Source organism: Lissotriton helveticus, chromosome 4_1 (assembly GCF_964261635.1).
Source record: "Lissotriton helveticus chromosome 4_1, aLisHel1.1, whole genome shotgun sequence".
In the NCBI taxonomy this organism is placed as follows: Eukaryota; Metazoa; Chordata; class Amphibia; order Caudata; family Salamandridae; genus Lissotriton; species Lissotriton helveticus.
In genome coordinates this window covers 1,864,558,035-1,864,571,326 of record NC_136063.1, presented here as the reverse complement: position 1 = coordinate 1,864,571,326, position 13,292 = coordinate 1,864,558,035, and positions in this window count along the sequence as shown.

The window sequence follows — 13,292 nt, the reverse complement described above, 5'->3', positions numbered from 1 at the left end:
TTCTAGGTAGGTCCCTCACGGATTCATCCCTCCAGATTGATTCAACCAAATATCTCATCCGCTCAGATGTGGGCAGAGTTACAGCACAGAGACAGTGGGAGCTGGGATCACGAATGTCTGATTTGAGAACCCAGGGGGCACAGGTATTGATGAAATTTCCTGCGGCATTGAAGTTGTGTGGAGGAACAAAACATACAACTTTACCTCTCCTCAAGAAGTTGACACTTTCCTAATAAATATGAAAGAGACCCAATGCTAGAACCCCAGGATGATCTCCTCTCCCATTTACCTTAAGGACTTTCGGCTGTAACAGAGCTACTAAATACCATCCCATATTTCCCACTCTTTTACATTCAACCTTTATCGGAGGGTGAAAGGGAGAGAGAGAAAAGAGAATAGGAGGGGTGAGGACAAAGGGGAAAAAAAAGCACAGATATAAAATATGAGACATGAAGAGTAGTTAAACACGTTAGAAGTATATAAAATATAAATTCTAAAGGGAAGGAGAAGAGGAGAAAAAAAAAGGAAAATCATTTGTCTCTTTCTCTCACCTTTTTTTTTTTTCTTTTTTATTAAGTAAGGGCACGGGTAGACCTATAGTTTTTTTTTTCGACACAGAGGCAGCTCCTAAGTTGGAACTGAGGGCTCCCAAATGGTGACAAGTTCACCAAAGGTTACAAGGGGGGGTTCCTCAAGGGATATGGATGGGTGCAGGAGAGGGTGGGATTAGCAAAGAGAAAAATTATTCCTCATATAACCATGATGGTAGTAAAAATAAGGCACTACTCTCTAGTAGGAAAAATACCTGAATTAGTTTTAAGTCTTCTACAAGATATCCTTTCACATGACATCACATTTAGTAAAATAAACAAGCATTTGCAATGCAATAGGTCTCACATTATAAAAGTTTGAGCTATTGGTCTTGTAAATGAAATTTTTGTTTATTTTTGTGTTGGTTTTGAAAATAGCTAAATTAATAGCTTTGTCAATACAATGCCAATAGTTATAACTTTCGCAAATGTGACACCAAACAATTTATAATGCAACATGTTTTGTATTTACGTGACTTAGATTACAAATAACAATGGCTTTTAATTTTTTTAAATAATTAATACTTAAATAAAAGTGATTGTAATTTATAATGGCAATAGCTTAAACTTTTGTGAATAACTTTTGTGAAGATTGTGTTCAGTGTATTTTATTGTGATGAAAATCTAAGAACAGAAGTGAAATATTAACATCTTTGTGTGACATTTGTAATAAAGCTTGAAACATTGAGAGAACATATTTGAACCAGTTGTTGTGGAATGGTTGCACAGATGTTATGTTATGTTATAATAATTTGTAAAGCGCACAGCTGCCACAGCAAAGTGGCGTCCCGGCGCTATGTTGGACAGAGTAACACAACCAAATGGAGATACCAGACATAGCTAAAGGAACAGATTAGACTAGTGGGAACAAAAAAGTTTTGACAGCTCTTCTGAAAGGCAGTAGATCCGGTATGGCACGGATATCAACGGGTAAAGTGTTCCAGAGACTCGCTGCAAGGACACCAAAGGAGCGGCCACCAACTCTGGCTCTCCTGAAGCGAGGAACACAGGCCAGAAATTGACCCGTCGAGCGTAAAACTCTAGAAGGAATGTAGTAGGAAATCGCCTGTGCAAGAATGGGAGGAGATCAAGCCTTTAAGATCTTAAATACCAGGCACAAGGCTTTAAACTTGATCCTCTGCCCAACGGGCAGCCAATGTAGGTCATAGATGGTACGCCTTGCAAAACAGAATTTAGGCAGGCCTACCAGCATTCTGGCGGCCGCGTTTTGCACACGCTGGAGGCGTGTAAGTTCAGCTTGGTTAACGCCCAAAAGAAGCGAACTGGCGTAATCCAATCTAGAGAGCACCGTAGCTTGGACGATGAGTTGCCTGGTAGGGGCATCAAAAAATGTAAAAATGGGTCTAAGGCTCTGAAGAACACCAAAACAGGTACCAGCAACTCTTTTAGTATGAGGGATAAAAGACAAGTTGGAATCAAGCCAGACCCCAAGGTTCTTTGCCTCTGTCACAGGAATGGGGGCTTGGCCTAGCTCCGGTGGCCACCAACGGTCTCCCCAGAGATGAACCTGTTTGCCCAGAACTAAGACCTCTGTCTTCTCTGCATTAAGTTGGAGACAGTTGTCCGTCATCCAACTTGCCACCTCCTTTAGGGCAGTCTGGAATTTAGGGGCATCGACCGCAGAGTCCCCATTTAGTGCAACCGCTAGCTGGGTGTCGTCAGCGTACGACACCATAGTTACACCCCATCTCCTGATGCTGTGATGGCGCGGAGTGATGTTGTGGTGGCGCTGAGTGATGCTGTGGTGGTGCTGAGTAATGCTGGGGTTGCGCTGAGTGAACTGTGGTGGTGCTGAGTGGTGCTGTGTTGGTGCTGAGTGATGTTGTGGTGGTGCTGAGTGATGCTGTGGTGGTGCTGAGTTGTGCTGTGGTGGTGCTCAGTGGTGCTGTGGTGGTGCTGAGTGGTGCTGTGGTGGTGCTGAGTGATGCTGTGGTGGTGCTGAGTGATGCTATGGTGGTGCTGAGTGGTGCTGTGGTGGTGCTGAGTGATAATGTGGTGGTGCTGAGTGATGCTATGGTGGTGCTGAGTGGTGCTGTGGTGGTGCTGAGTGATAATGTGGTGGTGCTGATTGATAAAGTGGTGGTGCTGAGTGATGCTGGGGTAGCGCTGAGTGATGATGTGGTGATGCTGAGTGGTGCTGGGGTGGTGCTGAGTGATGCTGTGGTGGTGCTGAGGGATGCTGTGGTGGTGCTGAGTGGTGCTGTGGTGGTGCTGAGTGATAATGTGGTGGTGCTGAGTGATAATGTGGTGGTGCTGAGTGGTGCTGTGGTGGTGCTGAGAGGTGCTGTGGTGGTGCTGAGTGGTGCTGTGGTGGTGCTGAGTGACTCTGTGGTGGTGCTGAGTGATGCTGTGGTGGTGCTGAGTGGTGCTGTGGTGGTGCTGAGTGATAATGTGGTGGTGCTGAGTGATGCTGTGGTGGTGCTGAATGATGCTGTGGTGGTGCTGAGGGGTGCTGTAGTGGTGCTGAGTGGTGCTGTGGTGGTGCTGGGTGATGCTGTGGTGGTGCTGAGTGGTGCTGTGGTGGTGCTGAGTGATGCTGTGGTGGTGCTGAGTGATGCTGCGGTGTGCTGAGTGGTGCTGTGGTGGTGCTGAGTGGTGCTGTGGTGGTGCTGAGTGGTGCTGTTGTGGTGCTGTGTGATGCTGTGGTGGTGCTGAGTGATGCTGTGGTGGTGCTGAGTGATGGTGCAGTAAGTGCCCGACTCGTGAAGCACTTCTAGGGGAGATGTGTGATGTTTTTAAAAGAAACATAAAACAGTGGCTCTTTACTTATTTTGTTTATTTATTTATTTTATGTGTTTTATAAAGCGCAGACTTTACCCGAAGGTGTCAGAGCGCTTCACAATAGGATCATAACTGATACATGAGGAGAAAATTACAAGTGAAGAAATTACAAAAGCAAACGTTAAGTTATGCCTTCAATGTCTTAATCCCGGGACACAGTATGCTGCTCTGTGCCACGGCTATACCTACTGTGGCTACAAAAAGTGTTCTTTTCAATTACTGAAAAACATGGCTGTACCCGCAGAGCCCAAGAGACCGCACGGGTGCGGGAGGCGAATAGAAAACAAAAGGGAGGGGTGGGGGGAGTGCACGCGCATTGTGAAAGGGGGAGCAGGAGGTGAGCCCGAGAGTGGTGGCGGCACAACTAGCCAATAGTCCTTGTTCGTTGTAGGTGTAATGTTAGTTGTTGTATTGTATATATGGATGTAAAGACATAAGCAGCAAAATACCAGCCGCAGCACACTATGCTAAGCACAGATTTTAGCGTAAATGTTTAAAACAACGTTCTAACTTCTGGGCATTGGTGTTTCACCTTGCAGGTCGGGGAACTTTGTATCCTTCTGTGTGCTCTAGTCTTGGACATGTACACTGGACCCCATTAAATATCGTCCGTCCTCAAGTTACTCTTGTTGTTTAAAACCTTGCAGGGTTTAACAGATGCTCCATTGGTGTCATGAGCATTGGATGGTGCGGTAAGTGCCCAGCTGTTTAAGCACTTCTATTGGAGATGTGTGATGTTTTAAAAAAAAACATAAAACAGTGGCTCTCATGCCTGCAATGTCTTCATCCCGGGACCCGGTATGCTGCTCTGTGCATGGCTATCCCTACTGTGGCTACGAAAAGTGTTCTTTTCAATTACTGAAAAAAAACATGGCTGTGCCCGCAGAGCCCAAGAGACCGCATGGGTGCGGGAGGCGAATAGAGAACAAATGGGAGGGATGGGGGGAGCAGGAGGTGAGCCCAAGAGTGGTGCGCGGCGCAACTAACAACCATTGACAAAGCCAATAGTCCTTGTTCGTTCTCGGGTAATGTTCGCGCTACATAAAATCGCATTAAATAAATTAAAATAAATAGGTGTAATGTTAGTTGTTGTATTGTATATCTGGGTGTAAAGAAATAAGCACCAAAATACCAGTCTGCAGCACACTATGCTAAGCACAGATTTTAGCGTAAATGTTTAAATAGTAAATCCTTTTCTTCCTCTTTTTCGAAACTTGTACCCCCCTGCCCCACAAATAGCCTCTAAATAAAATGAAACACTATTGTGCAAAGCATCGCACACTGTCAAAAAATGAGCATGGTGCACATTTAAGTCGCAGACAGCAGAAAGTTCCAAAAGCAAAAGAGAGGCTTTTTTTCCTAAAAGCAGCACAAAGCAGTAGAAGAATAAAAACGAAGTATAGTGAAGCGAACCTACCGGGGTATGGTGAAGCGGTGACACGGCAGTGCAGTATGGTGAAACGGCAGGGCAGAGCAGAGAGTTGGAGCGGAACACAGTGGCGGAGCAGCCTCGGGATGTGGAAGGTGAAGCAGAATCTTCCGGGGGCGGCGCAGGATGAGGTAGAGGCAGACGTGGGAGCTGGCAGACCGGCACTAAGGAGGCCAGGGAAACCAGTAAACCAATGTGTGATCCAGAGAAAAGAGGCAAGTGAAAAGATGCAAAACTTGTAAAACCTGGAACATTGGAAATAGTAGAGAGCTGGGCAAAGCTGCAATAGTTTTTTTTTACTAAAAGGTGGGGGTTGAATGCTGGTTGCGGGGAAGCGGAGTGCTGAAAGCATTGGCGGCCCCTTTGAAGTGAAGCTCATGGCCTCGAGGCCGTGAAAGTGAAAGCGGGATGTAATTAGGGGGGAGGAGAAGAGAGGCCGAGTGCGCACTGTGCACGCTGGGGAAGCAACAGATGCCTGTGGGAGGGAGGCTGATGGCTTTGATGTGGACGTGCTTTCCGCGCGAGTGCACCACACGAACTGTCCAAAATTTGCAATGGTTTAAGACCTTGGTTTGCCCACTATACTCTCGTCTATTTATCCCTCGCCGGATATAATGGTCTCAACCTAAAAATAGTAAGCTGGAATGTAAATGGGGTAAGAGATAGCAGGAAACTCTCCCAAATTTGTGAATTCCTAAATAAATCAAGGGCCCACATTTGCTTGCTTGAGGAAACCCATTTAGATCCACAGGAGTGCAGGGCAGCAATTAGGAACCAAAGATGGATTCAGGACCTTCTCTGCTCTAACCAGAGTGGAAATACCAGAGGGGTGGCAATCCTAATTCGAGCAAACACCGGGATCAGGGTAGAGAGGGTTCTAACTGACTATTCAGGCAGATGGCTGACTGCATCCTAAGTAGTAGACAGCTCACGGTTAGCATGTGTAGTTTATTATGGGCCCAACCTAGATTCCCCAGAGGCTCTGTTGAGTTTAAAAGCTAGTCTCCTAGATTTAGAGATACTCGTTATTATAGGAGGGGACTTTAACCTGATCTTTGATGCAACTTTGGATCGCACTTCTAGGGCCAAATTTACCCCCGCCCCCCCCCCACGTAAATCACAAATGGAGCTTAAGAACATCATGAAAGATTTTAATCTATTGGACGTTTGAAGGGTGAAAAATGGTAATTGAAGAGACTATTCCTTCTATAGTCGCAGATATAGGCACGACTCCAGAATTGATTTTTTCTCACTAGATCAGGTGCTTCTCTCTGTAGTTGACACTGTATTACACATTCCAGCTTTACTATCAGATCATTCGATGGTGGAACTAACAATTAAGTTCAAACACGGAGAACAACTAAGAAGGTGGACCCTAGACAGATCAATACTCCTACAAGAGGAGGTAAAAAATGCTCTGGAGATGCAGGTAGCCGAGTATTTTAGGTTGAATTGTGGTACTAAAACTGATCAAATTGTATGGGAGGCCTTTAAGGCCTGTATGAGAGGATCCCTGAGCACTCTAATGATTTGAAGAAACAAAACTAGAAGAAGAGTGGAAGAAGAATGTCTTCTTAAAATAAAACAAAAGGAACAGCAGTTGCAGAGGGCCTCGTTAGATCAGAAGACCAATCTGGCTGCTATACAAAGTGAGCTAGATACTTTACGGGCAGAATATCAGGCTAATCTTGATAAAATACTCAAAGACAGGTGGGATGCAAGCAAATTGCAAAATTTCTCCTACGGGGAAAAGTGTGGACAACTTCTTGCCTGGAAGGCCAGGGCTGACAGGGTTAGAAACCAGATCAAGAGTTTAACCGTTCGTAGCACAGGGGTCACTTTCCACGACAGCGACCAGATCCGTGAGGAGGCCAAATTGTTTATGCAAAATCTCTATACAGAAGAGAATTGCTTTCAATCTCAAAGAGCAGAAGATTGGCTAAATCAGCTCGAATTGCCTCAGTTAACAGATGCAGATAGAGCATTTCTGAGCTCAGATATAAGAGAGGGTGAAGTTCTAAATCAGATAAAAAAAATGGCCAAGGGAAAGGCAGCTGGCCCCAATGGGCTCCCGGTAGAGTTATATCTAATAGGCTCTGATAAAGTGGTCTCAGTCCTAACAACTCTGTTCAATAAGATAATTCTTTTAGGCGAGACTACTCCACAAACTTGGTCAGAAGCCACAGTCACTTTGATTCTGAAACCTAACAAGGACCCCTTAACAATTGAGTCCTACAGGACAATCTCGCAGCTAAACACGGACTATAAGATCTTTGCGGGGGTTTTAGCAACGAAATTGGCTAAAGTCATCAAAACAATAGTACATAAAGATCAGAGAGGCTTTATCCCGGGCAGGCAGTTAAACGAACTAACTTTCCAAACTATTGCTGCCATAGACGTCGCTACAGATAAGAAACTTCCATTGACTATTGTAGCTATCGATGCCGCTAAGGCTTTTGACCAAGTAAATTGGTCATATCTATGGTCAGCACTATCTGGTTTGGGAATTTCTGAGAATTTTATATCGTCAATCAGGTCTCTCTATTCCAGCCCTTGGGCAAAAATTCTTGTAAACGGACTGCTCACGGACTGGGTTGCTATATCACGCGGAACAAGGCAAGGGTGTCACCTATCCCTGTTGTTGTTCAATTTGTATATTGAACCTTTTGTCTGTCAGTTAAGATCAGACCCTGTGATTAAACCTTTTAAAATCGCAGATCTAGCCCTAAAATTTGCCCTATATGCCGATGATCTACTTATGTTCACCTCTAACCCGGATGAAGCAATTCCTAGGTTGATCAGGCAGCGTCCTTCGGGGAAATCTCGGGATACAAAATAAATAAAGATAAAACCGAGATAATGCAATGGAATCAGGAGGTGGCGGCCCCAGGTGTTAAGCCACAAATGAGATATCTTGGAATACATCTGACCCAATATATCAGAGATAACTAAAATAAATCTAACAAGAGTATATAAGGATGTCTGCGGTCTCTTGCAACGATGGTCAGGCCTCCCGTTAAACATCTTTGGGAGGGTGAACCTAATAAAAATAATCATCTTACCTAAAATCACCTTCCTTTTCAATTCAATTCCATTAATTTTCAACCCATCTGATGTAGCCATAGTACAGGGAAATTTGGTTCCTTTATTTGGAACACCAAGACATCAAGAATCTAAAACGAGGAGGGTTGGCTCTCCCGGACCTACTTATTTATTGTCACTCTTTCCATTTAAAAAATGTCAGACTCTTGGCTGACAAGGCGGATGCATCCTCCTTTAGGACTCTTGTTTCAGGCACTACTACATGGGACCCCACAAGGGCAAGAATACTTCCTTTTTAAATATGGCGATCCAAGGTTCTATAAAAAGGTGAGCCTAAAGATCTTGGGTGCGGCCCATAAAAATTGGCTATTTATCATGAAAAGGATGGGAAGTCCATACTATGCACCCCAGGCCCCCATATGGGACTCTCCAGGGACGCCAGATTGCCCCAATGATCAGCTGTCACGCCCCTTTAAATCAGCAGGATTAACATGCCAGCGTGATTTACAAAAGAATTCACAGTTTATGGACTGGGAATCTCTGTCTAGTCTGACTGGCGGGACTCTTACCAGGTTCAAGTATTATCAGCTGTCAGGATGGTGGGCAACTATACTATGGGATTTTAATACACCCAATCCAAAGTTTAAATCAATTTCTGTTTAAGTCTTTTTTGGTAAAAAGAGCTATCCTTTTGGTACTGGGCCATGATTAAGGCAAAGGGAGTTACAGAACCTGAACTCCAAAGATTGAGGGGTAACGTTCGGGGTCTAAATTGTAACAACATAAGGGACCTCTGGGGGGACTCCTTTAGTATGTTGAAGGCAGTTGTTAAACCAGCTCCCCTTAAAAGAAATCATCTATTTACTATGTATAGAGCATACATATCACCAAAAAAACGAGTAAAAATTACGGGCCTAGAACATCACTGCCCAAGGTGTAAACAATTGGCTGCTGATGATTTTCACATGTTTGTAGATTGCCCGATGATAACAAGCTATTGGTCTAAAATACAGGATTTTCTGGTTGAGGTACTACATATACAACTGGTGGTCACCCCGAGGATCATTCTGTTCGGGGTAGGTACAGATTATCATCCCAATGATATGGCATCCAAATTAATTTTTTACGTTATCATCTTGGCAAGACGAGAAATATGTAGGGCCTGGAAAGATGCGAATGCCCCCACTTTAACAGAGTGCTTGAAACATATCATTTTCACAAGTCAGTCTGATATAGCTTGTGATAGTACAAGTTATGGTAAGGTTTGGGCGGCCCTTGTGGCGTGGCGGAACAGATGATGGTATTCCTATGATTTCACCTGGGCACTGTTGGTTCTTTGCCTCCAAATCATCACAGGGCCATCAGGATAGTGTAAAATGGAGTGGATCAAGAAAACAGTTGCTGCTAGAGGGGCTCATCCCTTCTCTCTCTCCACTGGTCTCAAACAACGTAGCCGGAACACCTTGAGTAGAGGAGAGGGGTCGGGATTCTCCATCTAGAACGCCCATATTGGTATATGAGGAATACAAAAAAAAAGAAAAAAAAAAGGAATGTTAACTACTCTCCAAGGGTCAACTGGTTGGGCCCCAGTACCTGCTACAAGGACACAAAAAGCAGAAGGATTCCTGACTTCAAGAGGGCTAGCTGACTACTGTAGACTGGACCATATAGGAGTCCAGGATGTACAGAGGCACTGAGCCTAGAAGCAGGAATTCCTCTGACAGCAGGAGGGAGTAAAAGCTATTTTTCCTGTAGTTGGAGAAAAGTGGACTTACTGATCTTTTCCACAATCAAAGGACTAGTAACAGGTGCTGAGGCTTCTCCAGGGTGCACACTTGGCGAGCAAGAAAGCCAGCTTCCAGCCCCCACCTAACTGGTGGATTTTGGGAACCAAAACATGAACTAATTCGAAAGTTCATTCTTGGACTTGGGGAGGTGTCAAGTCTGCCACAGCAAAGCAGTCATGGTGGCTACAGAATACATAGTTGTGCTGTTCAGAACTTTTATCGCCACAAGCAATGGCGTCAGAGGGAGTTTAACAACAAAATGTCTAACTTTGAAGGACTCTGGCTAGCTTCAGCTCCTTGTCTTGTCGCCTTGGAGGAGCTTATAAAAATAAGTGAAGTTAAGTGTTAAATATGCTCCTTGCTGCAAACCACTTGGTCTAACCAATCTGAAATTGTGCCTCGATCCAGGTCATCCATGAACTGAGCTTCTGACTGGTTGTTAGTAGTTACTTGGTGGTTTTTGCTTCTTTAACTATAGGAATAAAATGTATGCGGTCATATAATTTATATAGATTTCTAATTTGGCTAGGTATTATGATTGGGAGCATGCACACTGTTAGATTGTTTGCACATGCATGTAGCAGGAGCAGAAGAGGTGGAGGCCATTAGAGCTGGTGGTGCAACCTGTCAAAACTCCAAGTTCCCTTTTCCACGTTAACATTGTTTAATTGTTGTGTTGTATTTTTACTTAGTCAATATTTTACAGGCTTTCTAAATTGGTTTTGAAACTATATTCAGTTGTATTTTTGATTGGTAAGCATCTTTCAGCTTCAGAAAACTTGTCACAGGCAGCCAGTAAATGAAGGCACCACAAAAGATTTGCAGCATAATTTCTCCCCCTGTTGCAATTATGAGCAACTTACTGTCAATTAATGAAATTTAATCTCACTTCAATAAAAGTTGCATCTATATCAGGAAGAAGGGTGTGGTGTAATGGCCTGAGCTGCTGACTTAGGAACTGGAGTCCTAGCATCGTCTCCACCTCCTGTGATCATACGCAAATCCTTAGGGGCTTCTTACAAGCCCTAGGAGGCTGTCCAACCTCTTCCACCTCTGTGGGCATTCAGTCAGACCACGACAGGACTGCACCCTCTTCCAGATTCCAAGATCCTGAGGCAAGGGCTGTGTGTTAAGGGGCAAGAATATGCTGGTGGTGCCTATTCGGCACCGCTGAGCATATTCCGACTTGCATATCCACCTCCCATTTCATGGCGGGCAGCCCCCCAGGAAAATGGTGGTGAGATGCAGGTAAAGAGGCCCTAACAGGGTTCTCTGCCGATTATGGGTCTGGGGGTGCATGTGGGAGGCACATCCGGTGCCTCCTTGGAATTGCACCCTCATTTCTGCATGGTGTGGCATGTATGACAGGATGCATCACACCATGCAGGAAGGTGCTGCAGGCGATCTCACAGCGGGGGTCTGCTGTTAAGTCTCTCCTAATAGCTTAACACGGCTGCTGCCGTGAGACCGCAGCAGCACCACCCGCCTGCCCTGGATTCAACTCAGAATCCAGCAGGCGGGTGCACTGCAGGCTTGGCGGCCCTCCTGGCAGTGCAGTGGTGGCAGTGCTACAGGAGGACCTCCAAACTTGTAGTAAGGCCCTTGATATCCCTGAATGTGTCCTTGTGCAACATAACTGGTGCTCATGTAAAGCGCTCAAATACCTTTAGGTAGAGCTTGTGGTATATAAGAAACGCAAAAAGAAATTTCAGCATCCCTCTGCCAGATGGAACAATAGACACAAAGTATCCAAGTCTCTTTCAAGAGTGACCTAGGGCTTAGGGCTGTTGCATTGACATGTATAATCATGGGTGCTGAGTTCATTTCTTGCAACCTGAGCTGATAAACCTTCAATGGGCTATAAAGAAAGGTTAAAGGTGATTGCGACACAATGTTGATGTTGTTCTGTCAAGCCATTCTGCCCTACTTAAAGCATCAGGTGAACATTGCTGGGCCATTGCTGCTCCCGTTCCCTCGCCTGTCATCGTGCTATGCTGGGCCACTCAGTTTCACATAGAGTGCCTAGTGAACACTGCTGGGCCCTCATGCCTCCTTTTCCACACCCTTTGTTGCTGGACTGTCGGGGTGCTCATCATAGAACCCCCGGCAAGCACTGGTGGAGCTTGCTTGCCCCTTCTCTCTCTTATCATGTTGCTGTGCTGAGCAGCTCTTTTTGACTTAAAATAGCCAGTGAGCCTTGCTTCAGATAGTGTGAGGAGAGTGCAGTGGACCATGATGGTGATGAGGGAGCCTCCAGCTCCCTTCTGTTATAAGTAAGAGTCATCCATAATGAATTTCCTGTGACTGAAACTCCTTAAAGAGAAAAATAACCCTGAGCATTCCATTTGAAACAGTACATTTCGAACCAACATTCAAGTTTTGCCAGTTCAAATGTCTGCATTCCGGCAAAGTCTTAAAGTGCTAGCATACTGAAATGCCAATCAAATTATGTTTTATAATACTATTTTCCAGTGCAGCATGGATGATATTTCACTAACCATACTACGTTTTCAAGCAGTTTAGTTTTATTACTGTTGGAAGCCTTGCACGTATTAATGGACCACTGACATAATATCAATGCATACAATATCGAAACACAAAAATATTTCTGAAAAAAAATATTGTTGAAAAAAATATTGCCTTGGTATTGTTAACTAATAAAACCATAAATATCAAGAGCACAAATTGCGTTGTTAAAAATATTGATTTTTACTTACATCAAAAACACAAATATTGGAAGGAAAAATATTGTCACCATTACATCAACATATAATATGCCAAAATATTGATTGACATAATATCGAGTACAATAATATCAGCAAAATAATTGCATTATAATTATTAGATAATACATTTTTTTGCGTAAAGCAATTAATTCAAATAAACCCAACAAATTATATCCACATGTTAAAATGAAAAATAAATATATTACATCTCCAAAATATTTACAATTCACCCTAATAAAATATATAACAAAATTCATAACAATGTAACCCAAAAAATATTTCCGTTAACCCATTAATTACAAGCATTATAGCACAACATATATGTAGGAGGAAGTAGTAGCCAAGTGCCTACGTGCATGTGTTTTATTTTAAAAGTCATGTGACCCAGGACTTTTAAAATAAAAAGCATGCACGTAAGCACTTGGCTACTACTTCCTCCCGCGATTGATATTTATGTATATATTACCTACTGGCGGTCGCCAGTAGGTATATATAGTTAGGATTTTTTCTCTATGGGATTTTTGAAAATTCTATGTCTAATAACTTTGGCGTTTGTGGACGGAATTGGCTGAAATTTTCAGGAAAATGGAACATTTTGTTTCTGAGTAGCCCCTGAAAATTTGGGGGGGTTTCGTCAAGGGGGGGCGAGAAAAAAGGGGGGTCCCAAAACGTGTTTTTAACATTGAGTTTTCCAAAGGCGGTTGGCCTCACTTTTAGCCCGAACGGCTGAATGGATTTGCACGAAACTTGGCAAAATTGTAGGGACTGGTAGCCCGATGTGCCTTTGCTAGGTCTCAATATATGTGCTCCAGTGGATTTTGAGAAATTAACGTTCAAAAAAAGATATATATCTGTAACAGCGGACCGGGCAGCGCTCCAGTTCGCGTACTTTTCGCGTTATGGAGCTTTGTGAAGC